Here is a 7141-nt window from a genome sequence, read left to right as displayed (position 1 = left end):
GCACGAAACTGAGACTTACACTAGGCGTAAATCTCAGTACGCGCAGCGTAAGGGTTTGAGACCCTGATTCTGGATCGCCGGAGTACACCCCGCATATAAGAGCTGGTATGCGCTGCGTACTGCCCCTGTTGACTTTCGTTGACCTATAGGGTTTTAGTCAACATTTGGACTTTTGGGTCAAGGAGAGGTAAAATGGTCTTTTAATCTTCCGTGGGATTGTAGAAAGGGATTTAATCTAGCCTTTGAGAGCCATTATTTATTTGAGGATATTTTTTATGTGATTAGGCGGGGACTAGATCAGTATATTCGTGTGCGAGATTATCCGAGTTACCCGAGGTGAGTCTTCTCACTATACTTTACCTAGAGTGGTAATTAGAGTTATGTGAGAGAGTATCTTGTATGCTTTTGTATGATGTGATTTCTATGTGATTCGTGCTATGTATGATACAGAGTTTACAGAGTTAGGACAAGAGGGTCCACAAAGTTATGAGACTGGAGGGTCCCACTGAGACACACTGACCCGAGGGTCATACAGAGTTATAGACTCGAGTGGCTAATATGTGTTGTATGTTGTATTTTGGGGAACTACTAAGAATTTATGCTTATGGTGTTATGTGTTATGTGTTTCAGGTACTTGCAAGGATCGCTGGAAGGCACTGACATGAGTCGTACACACTGAGGGATTTTATTTATTGAGATCTTGGGATTTGTTTTATCGGATAATATGTGAACATTGAATTTTGGGATTTCTTTATAAATGAATTATGTGTTTAAAATGAAAAAAAAAATTGTTTTGAAAATTTATGTTGTTACACTATACAAATATAAGGAATTTTTAAAATCCCTCTCCCTTTCTCTATTTTCAATCCTAGGTTTTGGGTGTGATTCATTAGAGGCTTCCACACTATTGGGGATAGCAATCCAAGAAGGGTTCTTCAAAGTGCATTTCTATTTTCAATATAACAATAAGGCATTTAATAAAACCTTGGGATTTTCGATTTTGCTAGGGTTATTTAGTTTTGTTAAGTATGTTGCTATTATGAGAAAATCCATAAAATTTCTAGTTTGCATGTGCCCATAATTTGTTATGAGAAATTCCGCAAGTACAAAGAAGTAATCTACAAAATCGATCATATGTGCTATTCATAGGCATTGATGCACCATCTAGGTTGAAAGTGTGTCATCTGGTGTCTATATGTGCCACTTGGGAAGCAAGTATGCCGCTCATGAAACATGATGTGCTACTATGGTGAGAGTGTGCCACTTTTGAATTTAGATGCACCATTTATGAATGAGGTGCACCATGGGGAAGAAACATGTGCCACTCTAGGTCAAGGTGTGTCATTGGTGAAGATGGAGTTGTTGGATAAGGTGTCTAAGTCCGTAACTATATTTGGTATGTACTTGAACCGACCCGGCATGGTCCATTTGGGTTGCACTTCACTGAAATAATTTATATGGATAATCTTATGAGAATAGTATATTTATGATTTATTAATATATTATTAGTTATAATACATTAATATGAAATAATATTATTTAATTAGTATTGATCAATAATTAATTTAGAATTAATTTAGTGATCAAAAGGAACTAATTAAATATGAACTCATATATGTATATAGAATGAGCTAAGTTCATTTAGGAGGGGCTAAGCTTGCATGGATAGTCCATGGAGTTTTTTAACCCATGGATCCTATGGAAATGAAAGGTCATGGGTATTAGGGTTTACATGAATGTAACCCTAATCCTCCATACTATATAAAGAGATATCTGACACATGAAATGGCACTAGTGTGTGTGAGAACAAAGGGTGGCCGATTTCTAGTGTTCATTCGATTCTCTCAAGTCTTCCAAGGTGTTTTGGTGATTTTTTATTCCACTTGAGACATCCACATTATTGGTGCTAGGCTCTCATAACTCCAAGAAATCAACCACAAGGAAAAAAGTAATTTATTTTACTAAGATTTTATATTACAAGTACCCCATAACATGCTAGTTAGGTTGAGAACCTTAGAAAATCAAATTTGCATGTATTATAGAGAAAACATAGAACCAAGGTTTCTAGGGTTGCATGTATGCCATAGGAGTGTTAGAATGCTCAAAACCCTTCAGGAGTGCCATCTTGGAGGAAGATATGCCACCCTTGAAGAAGGTGTTTCATTCCTTGCACAAGATGTGTCATCTTGGTACAAGGTGTGCCACTTGTGTTCCTTGATGTATCATGGTATCCTTGATGTGCCACTTATGTTGTGATATTCACTATGATGCTCAATATTATCCAAGGATGGTCAGAAGTTCAAGATGCTCAAAGATTATTACATGATGTGCCTGTTGGATAAGGTGTCTAAGTCCATAACTATTTTTGGTATGTACTTGACCCGACCCGGCATGGTCCATTTGGGTTGCATGTCACCATGCAATTGGATAGACTAAATGAGAGAAATAACACTTGTGGTTTATTAATATATTATAAGTTCTAATATATTAATAGTATTATTTAATTAGTTTGATCAAGAATTAATTAAGTGATCAAAAGATAACAAATTAAATATATGGGTTGATTATGTAAATCATCCATAACTTGTATAGTGGGCTAAGAGGCTCCATGGATTATCAAGTTGGGTTAAACCCATCGGATGCTCCATGGGAGTTACAAACCCATGGGTCATGGAAATGAAGAGCCATGACACATTAGGGTTTACATGGGGTAACCCTAGATGTGTCACACTATATAAAGACCATCTCCTCCACCAAAATCGGCTACACTAAGAAACAAGAGGGCTAGAGCCGATTTTTGTAAGTGTAAGATTCTCTCAAAGTTTACTCCTTTGCATTTGGTGTTGTGTGAAGCATTTGAGGCATCACACTTGGGGTGCTAGGCTCACAAGGTTTCAAGGATCATAATCAACAACAAGGTAAGTTATTCTATCTTTCATTTAAGTTAAAAATGTTCCCCATGTATGCTAGATAGGAATATAAACTTGGAATTCAACTTTGCATGATAATTAGACAAACATAGATCCAAGGTTATTAGGGTTGCATGTACACTTAAGAAGTGTTAGAATGCTCAAAACCCATCAGTGCCACCATGATGGTTGATATACCATGGTGATCTTGATGTGCCATTCTTGTATCATGATGTGCCATTATGGATCATGATGTGCCACAAGATAAATGTTCCAGAAGCTACTACATAGCGAATTGTGATTGGTTGATATCATTTATGGGCCAAAGAGATTGGTCCATTAGGATTTTAGATATGATCTCGTCACTGTAAATATAGATGCCCGCTAAGTCATTTGGTGTGTCTTTTGTATCCTTAGTGAGTAGGTTGAATCTCTGTTGGTTATGCTTGTAATATCTGTTTGAGAACTATGTGAATAAAGAATACTCATCTTCTGCTCGTGAACATAGGTCACCTTGACCGAACCACGTAAATATTGTGTCTTTGTGTGTTTTTGGTTTTGTGTGTTATCCACATTACTTGCTATCAAGGATCATCAAAACTTAGCAAGTCATATCAGATTTGTTTTGAGCCTTGACAAGGATTGTCTGGTTTTCCTAACAATATTCATTATCAATTGTGATAATTCGATAAAACGATTGGCTAAATATTTATAATAGATAAATTTGTCTTTATGTGGAAACCAATGGTGGCCCTGGGGTGGTGTCGGCGGTGCGGTCGCACCGGGCCTCCGATCTTAGGGGGCCTCCGGTTTTTGGGATAATTTATAGTTATAGTATTGGTATTTTTGTAAAATCTATTTTTATGTTTTATCAATAAATAAAATTAGCCCGGTAACATTTGGCTTCAATTTTAGATGCATTTTAATTCTGAAAAAAAAATCAACAAAAATCAAAATCTAATCATAAATTTAAAATTTATCAATAATTTAATGAAAGTATCTATATCCAAAAAAAATTCAAATCTGTTTTCTTTATAAATTTTAGACAATGTTTTTATATTATATAAACCCACCAAAAAGTTAAAAAAAAATATCATAGATGAAAGTCTCATAGATGAATTTTCTTCTAAAAATGCTAGAAGGTCGATGTTTAGAAAATTGTAAAGCGTTGCTCTTTTTTTTTTTGAAAAGTTGTTTATAACAGTTTTATAGTTTTATTTGATTACCAATGAGTGAATATATTATTTTGTGGTAGTGAATTTATGAGATGTTTTTTTAGCAATTTTATGTTTTGAATCAGTGTAACTAATAATATTTACAAGAAATTTTTTATTGGGCCTTACTTTAATTTTTGCACAAAGTCTCGGAAATGTTAGAGCTAACCGGTGGAAACATGTAAAATATGCTCATTAAATATGGAGTTCATATATTAAATACACAATTACTTTTTATCATAGTTGTATATTTGTTAGTAAATATTTTATATTTTATTTAAATTTCACATAATTTATGTTGCATGGAAACGTAATTATAATTATAATATAAAACAATAGTATACAAATAGATCAAAACATAATTAAATTTTAACGTCATCTTACAAGTCAAAACCCATGTTTGAGTAAATAGAAGCAACATAGTTTTTTTTTTTTTTTATTTTTATTTTTTATTTTTTTTTATTTTTAATATTACAACATTAAACTTTTTTTTTTTCTTTTTTTTTTTTTTTTTTAATTACAACAATCGAATCTACTCGTTACACAGATAAATTTTCTACTTGATGACTTTTACATTTGCATGACATCATCTTGACCATAAACAAAGATATGGAATCAATTTTATTTCTTTGTACCAAACATAGTTTTTTTTTATTACAAAAATGAATATACTTTTTAGAGTTATGTTTGTACGAGAAAGGTATTTACATCTTTGCATAAATAATAGATCGAGTAAGAGAGACAACACACATCTAGGTTTATAGTTTTATATGGGACAAAAATTTTATTTTATTAACATGGTTTTAATTCGATACAATATCAAACACAATACAATATCTTTTGCCAATGCTAAACAAAAGCCTTATGATTCTCACCCACATAATAGAAAGTTTAACTCACGAATAGATTTGCATGTTTATGGCTAGCATTGATGGTAGAGGTGTTTTGTGTTACTAGGGAATAATAGAAAATGATGGACCAAAATTTCTGACATGAACAAAGTATTTAATATACATTAAATTTTTTCACATTTAATATATATTGAAAGACTTTTAAATTTGATGTAATGAAACCAGTTTTTACGCATTGGACCACTTAGATCTGCTCGTGTCATCGAAACCACTGGACCACTTACATAATGTTCAGAGACCCCGAGACCACTTCGATCTGCTCCCTTTGAGAAAAAAAGTGCATTTGTGCAAAGAATCAAAGACCTAAACATATCAATCATAGGTTTTTATACAATAAACAAAATGTCGGTCATATTTATCTATACGTTAATGATATCTGATAAAAATATTTTGACAATGTCATTGATAAAGGCTAATATAATATATAATGTAATAATTTTTAATTTATTAAGGAAAAAGTGTTGCTAACCATGTTAACTAAAATCTCAACAAAGTAATAACTCTTAGACCGGCTGACATTTTGATTTTTAGATGGGTCGGAAGGAAACATGTATGTGTAGATCTTACAGGGGTATCATCTCTCGTGGGCTTGAGGGCGGGAGGTTTCATGGTAGGACTGGGTGCTTTAAAAGTTGCTGCAACCAAAGTCACCAAATATTAGAAATCGTGCATGGAAAATTAACACGTGTTCATACCATTTGCATTTGATACGTTTGGTTTCCTTGCACCGGATGCGGTAGAGTTTCTTAACAGACTACAACGGATCATGCATTGCAATGGTATATCCCCTAGTTCTATGAATGTAATCTTTAAAAGATTGAGTTTTGCTATACAAAAAGGCTTAGCGTGCAACTTGTTGTGCGTTTGTCATCTCACTTATTGTACGATGATAATTAAATTAATCAAAAAAAAAAAAACTTCAAATAAATAAATAAATTAGTTAATATATATATATATATATATATATATATATATATATATAATAATAATAATAATAATAATAATAATAATAATAATAATTCTAATAAATGAATATTTTTTTGCCACATGTCACATTCTCATTCAATTTGTTAAATGTCATTTTTTTTATTATTTTAAATTAATTTTTTTCCACAGGTCATTTTATTAGTATTCTTTAAATTCCAGATAATATTTTAATATAATAATTATAATAAATATAGTAATAAATGGATATCAATTTTATTAATAGAGTTACTTTATAATTTCAAAATTCCAAAATTAAAGTTCATTACTTTCTTTTGTTTATTTATTTAATTTGTTTGTTTAAATTTAAAATATAAAAAAAATCAATGTTAATAATTCATTATTTTTTTATTTTCTTATAAATTTAAAGTTCTAAAATATTTATACATTTATATCTAACTCTTATATTAAAAGTTAACACATGTAATATATGAGTCTCACAACTAGTGTGTGTGTGTGTGTGTCTATATATATATATATATATATATATATATATATATATATATATATATATATATATATATAGGAATGATCATTTGAGAACCTATAGTTTCCCGAGAACCCGAGAACTAAAAGTGGAATGTTAGATCAAAATCTATAATGGCCTAGATCAAAGATGACATATTTGTAACTATGATCGACTTTAATGGTATATTAGGTTTTAAGAAAATTATCATAAGGACAAATCAGGTATATAAATTTTTTATATTAAAAATCATTTAAAACTCTCTCTCTCTCTCTCTCTCTCTCTCTCACACACACACACACACTTCACAAACCCTAGATCGGTATATCTCCAATTATCTACACTTCTTCACTGATGATCAAAGATGAGCGCCTCCTCGCTCCTCCATCGATCGCCTCCTTTCTCTATCGATCGCATTCCTCCTCTCTTCATCAGCCAACTCTACCATTGTCGATTGCCAATCTACCCACATATCCTCCTTGGATAAATTTCTAAACTCGTGCTTCGTGATTTTCACTTCAGTAGGTCTTTCGGCCTCTGCCTTCATCACCGGTGTGGATTCAGTTGCTGCTTTCGTTGTCGTTGCGCTTAGGAAATTCCAGATGGAGGAGCTCGCCACTATTCTTCTTTCCAGGAGAATACTCCTTTTATTGTCTA

This window comes from Lactuca saligna, chromosome 1 (genome assembly GCF_052625555.1).
Source record: "Lactuca saligna cultivar CGN05327 chromosome 1, ASM5262555v1, whole genome shotgun sequence".
NCBI lineage: Eukaryota > Viridiplantae > Streptophyta > Magnoliopsida > Asterales > Asteraceae > Lactuca > Lactuca saligna.
This window is presented reverse-complemented; position numbering follows the sequence as displayed.